The 16,913-nt window shown below is 33.9% G+C and overlaps 1 protein-coding gene across 4 annotated transcripts in view; it reads left to right on the forward strand.

The window, feature by feature from the left end:
* Nucleotides 1–16,913, forward strand: part of LOC128204124 (uncharacterized) — a 42,062-nt gene that overhangs the window by 22,264 nt on the left and 2,885 nt on the right. The window contains exon 1 of one of the 4 annotated variants that reach the window (XM_052905485.1): nucleotides 12,788–12,838. The exons of 1 other annotated variant lie outside the window; for it this stretch is intronic. The gene's annotated coding sequence lies outside the window, so the exon portion shown is untranslated. Of the gene's footprint in view, nucleotides 1–12,787; nucleotides 12,945–13,017; nucleotides 16,581–16,913 lie in introns of those variants that run through there. 2 more of the 4 variants (XM_052905483.1, XM_052905484.1) reach the window with 2 other exon arrangements.

Raw genomic sequence — 16,913 nt, forward strand, 5'->3', positions numbered from 1 at the left:
TCTCAACACCTTATTACACCTTAACGCGTAGCAACTTAAACCATATTGAACCAAAACATTCAGTAATCTCAACACCTTATTACACCTTAACGCGTAGCAACTTAAACCATATTGAACCAAAACATTCAGCAATCTCAACACCGTTTTACACCTTAACGCGTAGCAACTTAAACCATATTGAACCAAAACATTCAGCAATCTCAACACCTTATTACACCTTAACGTGTAGCAACTTAAACCATATTGAACCAAAACATTAAGCAATCTCAACACCTTATTACACCTTAACGCGTAGCAACTAAAACCATATTGAACCAAAACATTAAGCAATCTCAACACCGTATTACACCTTAACGCGTAGCAACTTAAACCATATTAAACCAAAACATTAAGCAATCTCAACACCTTATTACACCTTCACGCGTAGCAACTAAAACCATATTGAACCAAAACATTCAGCAATCTCAACACCGTATTACACCTTAACGCGTAGCAACTTAAACCATATTGAACCAAAACATTCAGCAATCTCAACACCTTATTACACCTTAACGCGTAGCAACTTAAACCATATTGAACCAAAACATTAAGCAATCTCAACACCTTATTACACCTTAACGCGTAGCAACTTAAACCATATTGAACCAAAACATTCAGCAATCTCAACACCGTATTACACCTTAACGTGTAGCAACTTAAACCATATTAAACCAAAACATTCAGCAATCTCAACACCTTATTACACCTTAACGCGTAGCAACTTAAACCATATTGAACCAAAACATTAAGCAATCTCAACACCTTATTACACCTTAACGTGTAGCAACTTTAACCATATTGAACCAAAACATTCAGCAATCTCAACACCTTACTACACCTTAACGCGTAGCAACTTAAACCATATTAAACCAAAACATTCAGTAATCTCAACACCTTATTACACCTTAACGTATAGCAACTTAAACCATATTGAACCAAAACATTCAGCAATCTCAACACCTTATTACACCTTAACGTGTAGCAACTTAAACCATATTGAACCAAAACATTCAGCAATCTCAACACCTTATTACACCTTAACGTGTAGCAACTTAAACCATATTGAACCAAAACATTCAGCAATCTCAACACCTTATTACACCTTAACGCGTAGCAACTTAAACCATATTGAACCAAAACATTGAGCAATCTCAACACCGTATTACACCTTAACGTGTAGCAACTTAAACCATATTAAACCAAAACATTCAGTAATCTCAACACCTTATTACACCTTAACGCGTAGCAACTTAAACCATATTGAACCAAAACATTCAGTAATCTCAACACCTTATTACACCTTAACGTGTAGCAACTTAAACCATATTAAACCAAAACATTCAGTAATCTCAACACCTTATTACACCTAAACGCGTAGCAACTTAAACCATATTGAACCAAAACATTCAGCAATCTCAACACCTTTTTACACCTTAACGCGTAGCAACTTAAACCATATTGAACCAAAACATTAAGCAATCTCAACACCTTATTACACCTTAACGCGTAGCAACTTAAACCATATTGAACCAAAACATTAAGCAATCTCAACACCTTATTACACCTTAACGCGTAGCAACTTAAACCATATTGAACCAAAACATTAAGCAATCTCAACACCTTTTTACACCTTAACGCGTAGCAACTTAAACCATATTGAACCAAAACATTCAGCAATCTCAACACCTTATTACACCTTAACGCGTAGCAACTTAAACCATATTGAACCAAAACATTAAGCAATCTCAACACCTTATTACACCTTAACGCGTAGCAACTTAAACCATATTGAACCAAAACATTCAGCAATCTCAACACCGTATTACACCTTAACGTATAGCAACTTAAACCATATTGAACCAAAACATTCAGCAATCTCAACACCTTATTACACCTTAACGCGTAGCAACTTAAACCATATTGAACCAAAACATTCAGCAATCTCAACACCGTATTACACCCTAACGCGTAGCAACTTAAACCATATTAAACCAAAACATTCAGCAATCTCAACACCTTATTACACCTAAACGCGTAGCAACTAAAACCATATTGAACCAAAACATTCAGCAATCTCAACACCTTATTACACCTTAACGTGTAGCAACTTAAACCATATTGAACCAAAACATTCAGCAATCTCAACACCGTATTACACTTTAACGCGTAGCAACTTAAACCATATTGAACCAAAACATTCAGCAATCTCAACACCTTATTACACCTTAACGCGTAGCAACTTAAACCATATTGAACCAAAACATTCAGCAATCTCAACACCGTATTACACCTTAACGTGTAGCAACTTAAACCATATTGAACCAAAACATTCAGTAATCTCAACACCTTATTACACCTTAACGTATAGCAACTTAAACCATATTGAACCAAAACATTCAGCAATCTCAACACCTTATTACACCTTAACGCGTAGCAACTTAAACCATATTGAACCAAAACATTCAGCAATCTCAACACCTTATTACACCTTAACGCGTAGCAACTTAAACCATATTGAACCAAAACATTCAGCAATCTCAACACCGTATTACACCTTAACGCGTAGCAACTTAAACCATATTGAACCAAAACATTCAGCAATCTCAACACCTTATTACACCTTAACGCGTAGCAACTAAAACCATATTAAACCAAAACATTCAGCAATCTCAACACCTTATAACACCTTAACGCGTAGCAACTTAAACCATATTGAACCAAAACATTCAGCAATCTCAACACCGTATTACACCTTAACGCGTAGCAACTTAAACCATATTGAACCAAAACATTCAGCAATCTCAACACCTTATTACACCTTAACGCGTAGCAACTTAAACCATATTAAACCAAAACATTAAGCAATCTCAACACCGTATTACACCTTAACGCGTAGCAACTTAAACCATATTGAACCAAAACATTCAGCAATCTCAACACCTTATTACACCTTAACGCGTAGCAACTTAAACCATATTAAACCAAAACATTGAGCAATCTCAACACCGTATTACACCTTAACGCGTAGCAACTTAAACCATATTGAACCAAAACATTGAGCAATCTCAACACCGTATTACACCTTAACGCGTAGCAACTTAAACCATATTAAACCAAAACATTAAGCAATCTCAACACCGTATTACACCTTAACGCGTAGCAACTTAAACCATATTGAACCAAAACATTAAGCAATCTCAACACCGTATTACACCTTAACGCGTAGCAACTTAAACCATATTAAACCAAAACATTCAGCAATCTCAACACCTTATTACACCTTAACGTGTAGCAACTTAAACCATATTGAACCAAAACATTAAGCAATCTCAACACCGTATTACACCTTAACGTGTAGCAACTTAAACCATATTGAACCAAAACATTAAGCAATCTCAACACCTTATTACACCTTAACGCGTAGCAACTTAAACCATATTGAACCAAAACATTAAGCAATCTCAACACCTTATTACACCTTAACGCGTAGCAACTTAAACCATATTGAACCAAAACATTAAGCAATCTCAACACCTTATTACACCTTAACGCGTAGCAACTTAAACCATATTGAACCAAAACATTCAGCAATCTCAACACCGTATTACACCTTAACGCGTAGCAACTTAAACCATATTAAACCAAAACATTCAGAAATCTCAACACCTTATTACACCTAAACGCGTAGCAACTAAAACCATATTGAACCAAAACATTCAGCAATCTCAACACCTTATTACACCTTAACGCATAGCAACTAAAACCATATTGAACCAAAACATTAAGCAATCTCAACACCGTATTACACCTTAACGTGTAGCAACTTAAACCATATTGAACCAAAACATTCAGCAATCTCAACACCTTATTACACCTTAACGTGTAGCAACTTAAACCATATTGAACCAAAACATTCAGCAATCTCAACACCGTATTACACCTTAACGTGTAGCAACTTAAACCATATTGAACCAAAACATTCAGCAATCTCAACACCTTATTACACCTTAACGCGTAGCAACTTAAACCATATTGAACCAAAACATTCAGCAATCTCAACACCTTATTACACCTTAACGCGTAGCAACTTAAACCATATTGAACCAAAACATTCAGCAATCTCAACACCTTATTACACCTTAACGCGTAGCAACTTAAACCATATTGAACCAAAACATTCAGCAATCTCAACACCTTATTACACCTTAACGTGTAGCAACTTAAACCATATTGAACCAAAACATTCAGCAATCTCAACACCTTATTACACCTTAACGCGTAGCAACTTAAACCATATTGAACCAAAACATTCAGCAATCTCAACACCTTATTACACCTTAACGCGTAGCAACTTAAACCATATTGAACCAAAACATTAAGCAATCTCAACACCTTATTACACCTTAACGCGTAGCAACTTAAACCATATTGAACCAAAACATTCAGCAATCTCAACACCGTATTACACCTTAACGTGTAGCAACTTAAACCATATTGAACCAAAACATTAAGCAATCTCAACACCTTATTACACCTTAACGCGTAGCAACTTAAACCATATTGAACCAAAACATTCAGCAATCTCAACACCGTATTACACCTTAACGTGTAGCAACTAAAACCATATTGAACCAAAACATTCAGCAATCTCAACACCTTATTACACCTTAACGCGTAGCAACTAAAACCATATTGAACCAAAACATTCAGCAATCTCAACACCTTATTACACCTTAACGTGTAGCAACTAAAACCATATTGAACCAAAACATTCAGCAATCTCAACACCTTATTACACCTTAACGCGTAGCAACTTAAACCATATTGAACCAAAACATTAAGCAATCTCAACACCTTATTACACCTTAACGTGTAGCAACTTAAACCATATTAAACCAAAACATTCAGTAATCTCAACACCTTATTACACCTTAACGTGTAGCAACTTAAACCATATTGAACCAAAACATTCAGCAATTTCAACACCGTATTACACCTTAACGCGTAGCAACTTAAACCATATTAAACCAAAACATTCAGCAATCTCAACACCTTATTACACCTTAACGCGTAGCAACTTAAACCATATTGAACCAAAACATTCAGCAATCTCAACACCGTATTACACCTTAACGCGTAGCAACTTAAACCATATTGAACCAAAACATTCAGCAATCTCAACACCTTATTACACCTTAACGTGTAGCAACTTAAACCATATTGAACCAAAACATTCAGTAATCTCAACACCTTATTACACCTTAACGCGTAGCAACTTAAACCATATTAAACCAAAACATTCAGTAATCTCAACACCTTATTACACCTTAACGTGTAGCAACTTAAACCATATTGAACCAAAACATTCAGCAATTTCAACACCGTATTACACCTTAACGTGTAGCAACTTAAACCATATTAAACCAAAACATTAAGCAATCTCAACACCTTATTACACCTTAACGCGTAGCAACTTAAACCATATTGAACCAAAACATTCAGCAATCTCAACACCTTATTACACCTTAACGCGTAGCAACTTAAACCATATTGAACCAAAACATTCAGCAATCTCAACACCTTATTACACCTTAACGCGTAGCAACTTAAACCATATTGAACCAAAACATTCAGCAATCTCAACACCTTATTACACCTTAACGCGTAGCAACTTAAACCATATTGAACCAAAACATTCAGCAATCTCAACACCTTATTACACCTTAACGCGTAGCAACTTAAACCATATTGAACCAAAACATTCAGCAATCTCAACACCTTATTACACCTTAACGCGTAGCAACTTAAACCATATTGAACCAAAACATTAAGCAATCTCAACACCGTATTACACCTTAACGTGTAGCAACTTAAACCATATTGAACCAAAACATTCAGCAATCTCAACACCTTATTACACCTTAACGCGTAGCAACTTAAACCATATTGAACCAAAACATTCAGCAATCTCAACACCTTATTACACCTAAACGTGTAGCAACTTAAACCATATTGAACCAAAACATTCAGCAATCTCAACACCTTATTACACCTTAACGCGTAGCAACTTAAACCATTTTGAACCAAAACATTCAGCAATCTCAACACCTTATTACACCTTAACGCGTAGCAACTTAAACCATATTGAACCAAAACATTCAGCAATCTCAACACCTTATTACACCTAAACGCGTAGCAACTAAAACCATATTGAACCAAAACATTCAGCAATTTCAACACCTTATTACACCTTAACGCGTAGCAACTTAAACCATATTGAACCAAAACATTCAGCAATCTCAACACCTTATTACACCTTAACAGGTAACAACTTAAACCATATTAAACCAAAACATTAAGCAATCTCAACACCTTATTACACCTTAACGCGTAGCAACTTAAACCATATTAAACCAAAACATTCAGCAATCTCAACACCTTATTACACCTTAACAGGTAACAACTTAAACCATATTAAACCAAAACATTAAGCAATCTCAACACCGTATTACACCTTAACGCGTAGCAACTAAAACCATATTAAACCAAAACATTCAGCAATCTCAACACCTTATTACACCTAAACGCGTAGCAACTTAAACCATATTAAACCAAAACATTCAGTAATCTCAACACCTTATTACACCTTAACGCGTAGCAACTTAAACCATATTGAACCAAAACATTCAGTAATCTCAACACCTTATTACACCTTAACGCGTAGCAACTAAAACCATATTGAACCAAAACATTAAGCAATCTCAACACCTTATTACACCTTAACGCGTAGCAACTTAAACCATATTGAACCAAAACATTCAGCAATCTCAACACCTTATTACACCTTAACGCGTAGCAACTAAAACCATATTGAACCAAAACATTCAGCAATTTCAACACCGTATTACACCTTAACGCGTAGCAACTTAAACCATATTAAACCATAACATTAAGCAATCTCAACACCTTATTACACCTAAACGTGTAACAACTTAAACCATATTAAACCAAAACATTCAGCAATCTCAACACCGTATTACACCTTAACGTATAGCAACTAAAACCATATTGAACCAAAACATTCAGCAATCTCAACACCTTATTACACCTTAACGTGTAGCAACTTAAACCATATTGAACCAAAACATTCAGCAATCTCAACACCTTATTACACCTTAACGTGTAGCAACTTAAACCATATTGAACCAAAACATTAAGCAATCTCAACACCGTATTACACCTTAACGCGTAGCAACTTAAACCATATTGAACCAAAACATTCAGCAATCTCAACACCTTATTACACCTTAACGCGTAGCAACTTAAACCATATTGAACCAAAACATTAAGCAATCTCAACACCTTATTACACCTTAACGCGTAGCAACTAAAACCATATTGAACCAAAACATTAAGCAATCTCAACACCGTATTACACCTTAACGCGTAGCAACTTAAACCATATTGAACCAAAACATTAAGCAATCTCAACACCGTATTACACCTTAACGCGTAGCAACTTAAACCATATTGAACCAAAACATTCAGCAATCTCAACACCGTATTAAACCTTAACGCGTAGCAACTTAAACCATATTAAACCAAAACATTAAGCAATCTCAACACCTTATTACACCTTAACGCGTAGCAACTTAAACCATATTGAACCAAAACATTCAGCAATCTCAACACCGTATTACACCTTAACGCGTAGCAACTTAAACCATATTAAACCAAAACATTAAGCAATCTCAACACCTTATTACACCTTAACGCGTAGCAACTAAAACCATATTGAATCAAAACATTCAGCAATCTCAACACCTTATTACACCTTAACGTATAGCAACTAAAACCATATTAAACCAAAACATTCAGCAATCTCAACACCTTATTACACCTTAACGTATAGCAACTTAAACCATATTGAACCAAGACATTCAGTAATCTCAACACCTTATTACACCTGAACGCGTAGCAACTAAAACCATGTTAAACCAAAACATTCAGCAATCTCAACACCTTATTACACCTTAACGCGTAGCAACTAAAACCATATTAAACCAAAACATTCAGCAATCTCAACACCTTATTACACCTTAACAGGTAACAACTTAAACCATATTAAACCAAAACATTCAGCAATCTCAACACCTTATTACACCTTAACGCGTAGCAACTAAATCCATATTAAACCAAAACATTCATCAATCTCAACACCTTATTACACCTTAACATGTAGCAACTAAAACCATATTGAACCAAAACATTCAGCAATCTCAACACCTTATTACACCTTAACGCGTAGCAACTAAAACCATATTAAACCAAAACATTCAGCAATCTCAACACCTTATTAAACCTTAACGCGTAGCAACTAAAACCATATTAAACCAAAACATTCAGTAATCTCAACACCTTATTACACCTTAACGCGTAGCAACTAAAACCATATTGAACCAAAACATTCAGCAATCTCAACACCTTATTACACATTAACGCGTAGCAATTAAAACCATATTGAACCAAAATATTCAGCAATCTCAACACCTTATTACACCTTAACGCGTAGCAACTAAAACCATATTAAACCAAAACATTCAGCAATCTCAACACCTTATTACACCTTAACGCGTAGCAACTAAAACCATATTAAACCAAAACATTAAGCAATCTCAACACCTTATTACATCTTAACGCGTAGCAACTAAAACCATATTGAACCAAAACATTCAGCAATCTCAACACCTTATTACACCTTAACGCGTAGCAACTAAAACCATATTGAACCAAAACATTCAGCAATCTCAACACCTTATTACACCTTAACGCGTAGCAACTAAAACCATATTAAACAAAAACATTCAGCAATCTCAACACCTTATTACACCTTAACGTGTAGCAACTAAAACCATATTGAACCAAAACATTCAGCAATCTCAACACCTTATTACACCTTAACGCGTAGCAACTAAAACCATATTAAACCAAACGATTCAGCAATCTCAACACCTTAATACACCTTAACGTGTAGCAACTAAAACCATATTAAACCAAAACATTAAGCAATCTCAACACCTTATTACACCTTAACGTGTAGCAACTAAAACCATATTGAATCAAAACATTCAGCAATTTCAACACCTTATTACACCTTAACGCGTAGCAACTAAAACCATATTAAACCAAAACATTAAGCAATCTCAACACCTTATTACACCTTAACGCGTAGCAACTAAAACCATATTAAACCAAAACATTCATCAATCTCAACACCTTATTACACCTTAACATGTAGCAACTAAAACCATATTGAACCAAAACATTCAGCAATCTCAACACCTTATTACACCTTAACGCGTAGCAACTAAAACCATATTAAACCAAAACATTCAGCAATCTCAACACCTTATTAAACCTTAACGCGTAGCAACTAAAACCATATTAAACCAAAACATTCAGTAATCTCAACACCTTATTACACCTTAACGCGTAGCAACTAAAACCATATTGAACCAAAACATTCAGCAATCTCAACACCTTATTACACATTAACGCGTAGCAATTAAAACCATATTGAACCAAAATATTCAGCAATCTCAACACCTTATTACACCTTAACGCGTAGCAACTAAAACCATATTAAACCAAAACATTCAGCAATCTCAACACCTTATTACACCTTAACGCGTAGCAACTAAAACCATATTAAACCAAAACATTAAGCAATCTCAACACCTTATTACATCTTAACGCGTAGCAACTAAAACCATATTGAACCAAAACATTCAGCAATCTCAACACCTTATTACACCTTAACGCGTAGCAACTAAAACCATATTGAACCAAAACATTCAGCAATCTCAACACCTTATTACACCTTAACGCGTAGCAACTAAAACCATATTAAACAAAAACATTCAGCAATCTCAACACCTTATTACACCTTAACGTGTAGCAACTAAAACCATATTGAACCAAAACATTCAGCAATCTCAACACCTTATTACACCTTAACGCGTAGCAACTAAAACCATATTAAACCAAACGATTCAGCAATCTCAACACCTTAATACACCTTAACGTGTAGCAACTAAAACCATATTAAACCAAAACATTAAGCAATCTCAACACCTTATTACACCTTAACGTGTAGCAACTAAAACCATATTGAATCAAAACATTCAGCAATTTCAACACCTTATTACACCTTAACGCGTAGCAACTAAAACCATATTAAACCAAAACATTAAGCAATCTCAACACCTTATTACACCTTAACGCGTAGCAACTAAAACCATATTGAACCAAAACATTCAGCAATCTCAACACCTTATTACACCTTAACGCGTAGCAACTAAAACCATATTAAACCAAAATATTAAGCAATCTCAACACCTTATTACACCTTAACGTGTAGCAACTAAAACCATATTGAACCAAAACATTCAGCAATCTCAACACCTTATTACACCTTAACAGGTAGCAACTTAAACCATATTAAACCAAAACATTCAGCAATCTCAACACCTTATTACACCTTAACGTGTAGCAACTAAAACCATATTGAACCAAAACATTAAGCAATCTCAACACCTTATTACACCTTAACGTGTAGCAACTAAAACCATATTAAACCAAAACATTAAGCAATCTCAACACCTTATAACACCTTAACGTGTAGCAACTAAAACCATATTGAACCAAAACATTCAGCAATCTCAACACCTTATTACACCTTAACGCGTAGCAACTAAAACCATATTGAACCAAAACATTAAGCAATCTCAACACCTTATTACACCTTAACGTGTAGCAACTAAAACCATATTAAACCAAAACATTAAGCAATCTCAACACCTTATTACACCTTAACGTGTAGCAACTAAAACCATATTAAACCAAAACATTCAGCAATCTCAACACCTTATTACACCTTAACGCGTAGCAACTAAAACCATATTAAACCAAAACATTCAGCAATCTCAACACATTATAACACCTTAACGTGTAGCAACTAAAACCATATTAAACCAAAACATTCAGCAATCTCAACACCTTATTACACCTTAACGTGTAGCAACTTAAACCGTATTAAACCAAAACATTCAGCAATCTCAACACCTTATTACACCTTAACGTGTAGCAACTAAAACCATATTAAACCAAAACATTCAGCAATCTCAACACCTTATTACACCTTAACGCGTAGCAACTTAAACCATATTGAACCAAAACATTCAGCAATCTCAACACCTTATTACACCTTAACGTGTAGCAACTCAAACCATATTAAACCAAAACATTCAGCAATCTCAACACCTTATTACACCTTAACGCGTAGCAACTTAAACCATGTTAAACTAAAACATATAGCAAACTCAAATCCTTATTAAACCAACACCTTACAAACTCGACTTCTTATCCAGACGAAAAGGCGCCTATTTCAATGCAAAAATGATATCCGGAGACAACTATATCTAAAAGTAGTAAGCAATATGAAAATATTTGAAGGGGGTGGGGTCATTTTGTTCAGGCTATGATGTTCGTTTAACCAAAGAGTATTTGACAGTGTCAGTATTTCATCTATTTATCTTGATAACATTGCACATATTCCTTGAATACTTTATTAAACTGGCCGCAGTGCTTTGATTAACTTTAACTTTCTTGGAGATGAAATGAAAAAAATACCTGGTGGAAACGCCCACTACGCCATTCAAGCGACTTCATTCAGATCATGAACACATTCTTGCGCAATATTGTATTTGTTTTGGTCTGTTTCATAACACACGTCATTTGCATTTTCTGAAATCATTGCGTACTTTGGGATTCCACTTTATGAATAAGTAGATAACGTTTACATTTATAAATATCACGATAATTATGTTACTGGGTCAATTTAATGCTTATAGATATTGCAAAGGCGAAATATTTATAAATTTATGATATAAACTATAAATAATATAGTGTTGTGTTGGCTTCATACTTTAAATACTCTGTTAATTAAATGAATCGGCATATGTTCTAGTTTTCCTTTTAAAGGCGTCTATGTGTTATCCCTCGTTAATCAATGTGTGTATACCACGTGATAAATTACGTCATATATGCTACGTCGGAAGGCAATATTTTGCTTAAAATAAAGACTTAAATTAATGATAACTTTTCGCTCACTACACCATTATAAATGAAACAAAGACCAGTCTATGCCACTTAAAGAGCCCCACCGTTGTTTAATAACAGGAGTTTGATAAGGTAATTAGTTTCATCAAACACTTCGACAAACCTGTTTCCAAAACAATGTTTTGACAGTGCTCCGTCAGACGGCCGAATTGTGAAGAGGTTTGTCGAAGTGTTATAAGAAACTTAACTCTCAAACAAAGTTTGGTAAAAGACCGAATGCGGGGCTCCGTAAGCGGCATAGACTGCGCTATGTTTCATTTAAAATGGTAAAGAAAAGTTATCATTGTTTTAAGTCTTCAATCGAAGCAAAATATTGCCTTCCGACGTAGCATTTATGACGCAATTTATCACGTGGTATACACACACTGTTAATTGTCGATAAAGATTATCTCAGTATGCCTTTAAGAAAAATCCGGGAGATTCCCTGCAAATTCAGAAAGATTTGAAACTCGATACAAGTACAAGTTCATTCTAAATATAGATAAGTTGGGAATCCACTATTACTTGTTTTCCAAAATTCATAAAACTCATGTACTGCGTATAAACCTCTCTCGTATATACTATAAATGCAGCATCGCAATATAAAAAAAATCATAGGTATGCCATCTGGTTAAGAAAGGCAAGTATCGTGTGACAAGGACTTTTGTGTAGGGAAAATATTTACTAAGATAGTGATTTTAGTGTTTTAGTATAACAAAGCGTCAAGAGAGGAATTCTTCAAAAACGTACTATTTATTTTTATATCCTCATTTTTGTTACATGTTGTAATTTTTGTATTTAAATTTCTATATTCTACAACAAAATTGTTTTTGTTTTTTTCAATCTTAAAAGTGACAATAACTGTATTATATAACAATACTGTCTTAAATAATTTGAGCAGTTTATTCATGTTATGTTTCAATATAGTTTAACATCTTTGTCAAAAGTATTTAAACATCATATATTATCAAAACCGTCATTTTCAGCTTGTCTTATTTTGAAGAAAATAAAAAAAGGAAATTGTTACAGCAGTGGTTTCAGTGTCGGCGTAAGCGGTGTGAAAAAACCCTTAAAGCTTGGCTATAGCTTAAAACGGTTTAGGATATTTAAATAAAACTTAGTTTACATGTTGATAGACTATACGCACATACATATGAAGGCCAGTAACTCTGATATTTAAATTTGTCAAGTTATGCCCCTTGTATCCTAAATGAAGGACAAGCGTTGATGTTCACTCCCTATAACTTAAACGCATGTGAATTCAATCACTTAAAACTTGATGTTAGTTTAAAACAAAAGTGGAAGGTGTGATTCATCTTATGTGTATATATCATCTATAATATTTTAGCAAAAATAAGCTAATAATTTTCCTATTTTAGTTATACCCAAATGCGTTTTTTGTTTTGTGTTATTTCACTTTCGGCGTCGAAGCAGCTGATGTGCTCTTCTTGATATAAATGTGTGCCACTAGTGTTTTGCCACTTTAACATGTATCTTGATTTTTTAAAACCCAGCAAGATTCCAACCGCCCCCACACCCCAAGCTTTTTAAAAGTAAAGCGGGAAAGGAAAAATACCCTTTTTTTGCAAAACAGTCTGCTGGGGACGGATGTTCTCGGGTCGATATGACCTACTTTGTAACACATTTTGCAAACAAAATTCACCAATCTTGTCTCAATGAAGCTTTCTATCGAAAACATAAATCATTACATGGCATGCAATATAAAGTTGTAACATGCAATGAACTCGATTCCTTCAAGTACATCTGATGTATTTTGCTATAGATAAGTTTGTATATATACATTTAGTACATTATAACTCCTGCTAATCAATTAATTTTAAACGACCCCCACCTTGTGTTTCGCAGGCTCATGTTCCCTTTAATTACGAAGCGGCCGAATATTTGCCTATGTTTTCAATAATATTAAAGGTCGTTTAAAAATAACTTGTGATAAGCATGAGTTTTAATGTACTTAATGTAAATACGCATGTGGAAAACCATGGATGATATTTTAGTGAAGTGAACTATGTTGTTATCTTGTTTATATGGTCCTGTTATCAGTTGCAGTTCATATGACAATGATTGTAATTGGTTACCGAACAAGCTTCGACTTGGTAATTTGATTCATGTTCGCCCGTGTTCGGAGACGGGCAGATAAAATGCGGAAGACTGAATTTAAAAAAACATGACGAATTAAAAGGAGACAATTTATGCAAATGTTTACGACATGGTCAAATTCGTATAAAGATACTACACTTATGTAACGGGTTGTATCATTATGAAATTTTAGATTAGCAAGACAATCTCTTAGGGTCAGTCATAACCTTTTCGATTTTCATGGCAATTTAATCAAACTTGAAGTGAATGTAAAGCAACAGTGTAGGGTGTATTTCGCATTAGATTTGTGCTCTCATTTTATATAGTTGCACAATTTTGCGTTCAAAGTAATAGTTTTTGTCGCCGCCATAACTGTTTTCATATTTGTATATATGTCTACGAGGCTCGTAGCACCAAAAGTTATATTTTCAGGGGTAAAATTTATGCATTTTTCCATGAAAATAAACATTGTTTTCTTTTCATTTTAAGCTTATGACTCATTAAAAACAAAATAAATTGGTATTTGATTGTAAAGTCGGTCAAAATTGAGCGAAATGACGTTATACTACAAACGACGTGATTCATTTTCCTTCCCAGCACTATGTGCGATAACATTCGTGTTTTTTTAATAAAGTAAAACAGTGAACTCATGTTACGATTAATTCACTTCTCAAACGGTGAGTTAATCATTTATTTCCAATGAACTTCTGAATAGCATGTCATAAAAGAACTCTGCAATCAGATCTAATTAACTCAATTTACCAGGCGGCAATGATTTCGATTAACAACCTTCTTAGAAATAAAATGATAAAATAGCAGGTAGGAACGCCTGCTACGCCTTTCAGTTTCCCAACTTATTATGTTGGTCATGAGTACGCCTTACCATTTAGTCCTTGCATGATATTTTATCTGATTTGGTTGATTGTATTTCCCTAGATAATTTACAGATATTTTATCTGCATTCCACTTTATGACTTGTTCGTTTCCCGTCAATTAAACATGTACATATAGCACGCTTATTATAGTTCAAGATAACAATGTAAAAACATTCGATGAATATTGCACAATATCTGAACTATCTTAACTAACGATTGTTTAAAAGTTAGTCCACACCAAATTGATGTCATGGTCAGCGAGCGAACGAACGCATCATGTTTAAATTTTTTAAAGCGATTGTGGTAGTGTGAACAAATAATTGCGTATTTTTATCATTGAATTTACATGATTTCATACCCAAATTCAACATCAGATAGTATCTTATACATTTTTACATATTTAATGTACTTTAAAGCCAAACTCTAGTTTCGGTTTGTAGTTTAACTGCTACAGTTCATAAAAATGGTAATATTAGTGTTCCAGGGCACATTTATTTAATACATAGTTTGTTTGAGGGATTTTATGCGTGTATTGTGATTACATATTTTTGTAAGAATATCTCAATGATTTAGACGCGCACTGGCCTACTGGAATGTCTCACCTTTTACGTATCAATATGTTGAAAACTTTACTTGACAAAAAGAAACTATACAATTGAAGGGCAATACTTATTTTGCACGATAACTATTGATTGCAGAATCCGATAATCTGTTTAACATTTCTGCTACAAGGAGCTTAGGATTTATTCAGATTTCCATCTCAAACTTAGTTTAAAGCCCATTTTTAAAATCTTATTTAATGGCAAATGTTGGCCATTGGATATTGGGAAACTTAATAATCGATAAAAACTCAAGGGATATGCCTTAGTTATTTTCATTTGACGGATTTCATAATATTTGTCTATATTTAAGGGTTTTAATTAAGCATTTAACGATGAGAATTACTAAATGCTTGTGTTTAAACAATTTAGATCACATGTTTATGAAGATTATGTATTTCGAATCAACGTTTATTTGTGCGTGCGGCGAGGAATTTGAAAGAAAAACAATTATGTTGAAATCGGAATTCGTCGGTGGAGAACATCTCATGACTAATGCATCAGTTTGGTGTAGTCAATAAGTAGGAATCCATTGTTTCAAACAAAATAATCATAAAAGTCCCATATTGCGTAATTATCTCTCGAGCGTAGTATATAAAGCAGCTGAGTACCTACAATTTAAAGATACACAATTTGGTTTTGAAAGGTTTGGAGCATATAACATTAGATAGTGTTTACATATTCTTAATGAGAATGAAAAGTGAAGGACTTTAATCGTACGAAATATTCGCCGTTGATAACGTGTTCTATATGATAACATTTTAATATATTTGATTAATTTGTTGAAATAAGTGATCGAGGTTTGATCTAGGTATTTAAGCTTGAGATCATACATTTTTAAAATATTGTTAAAATCATTTGTCTTATAATTTGAAGCTTACTAATTAGACTATTGTCTAAAATGCGAATTTGCTATAATTTATAATTGAGAGTTCAGTGAAAAAGATAATAAATTGTAACAGTGGTATTAAATATACTTCCTGTTTGATGCATTTGTTTTACTTTTTACATAACCATTATTTAGTCATGCCATTTATTATTTCATATGTGTGCACATTTTTTTGTTTACTTGTTTTAATTTTAAAACATTGTATTAGATCTTGAATATCATCAAATCATTTTGTAGGCAAAATTATGCTTATGT

This window comes from Mya arenaria, chromosome 10, assembly GCF_026914265.1.
Source record: "Mya arenaria isolate MELC-2E11 chromosome 10, ASM2691426v1".
Taxonomy (NCBI): Eukaryota; Metazoa; Mollusca; class Bivalvia; order Myida; family Myidae; genus Mya; species Mya arenaria.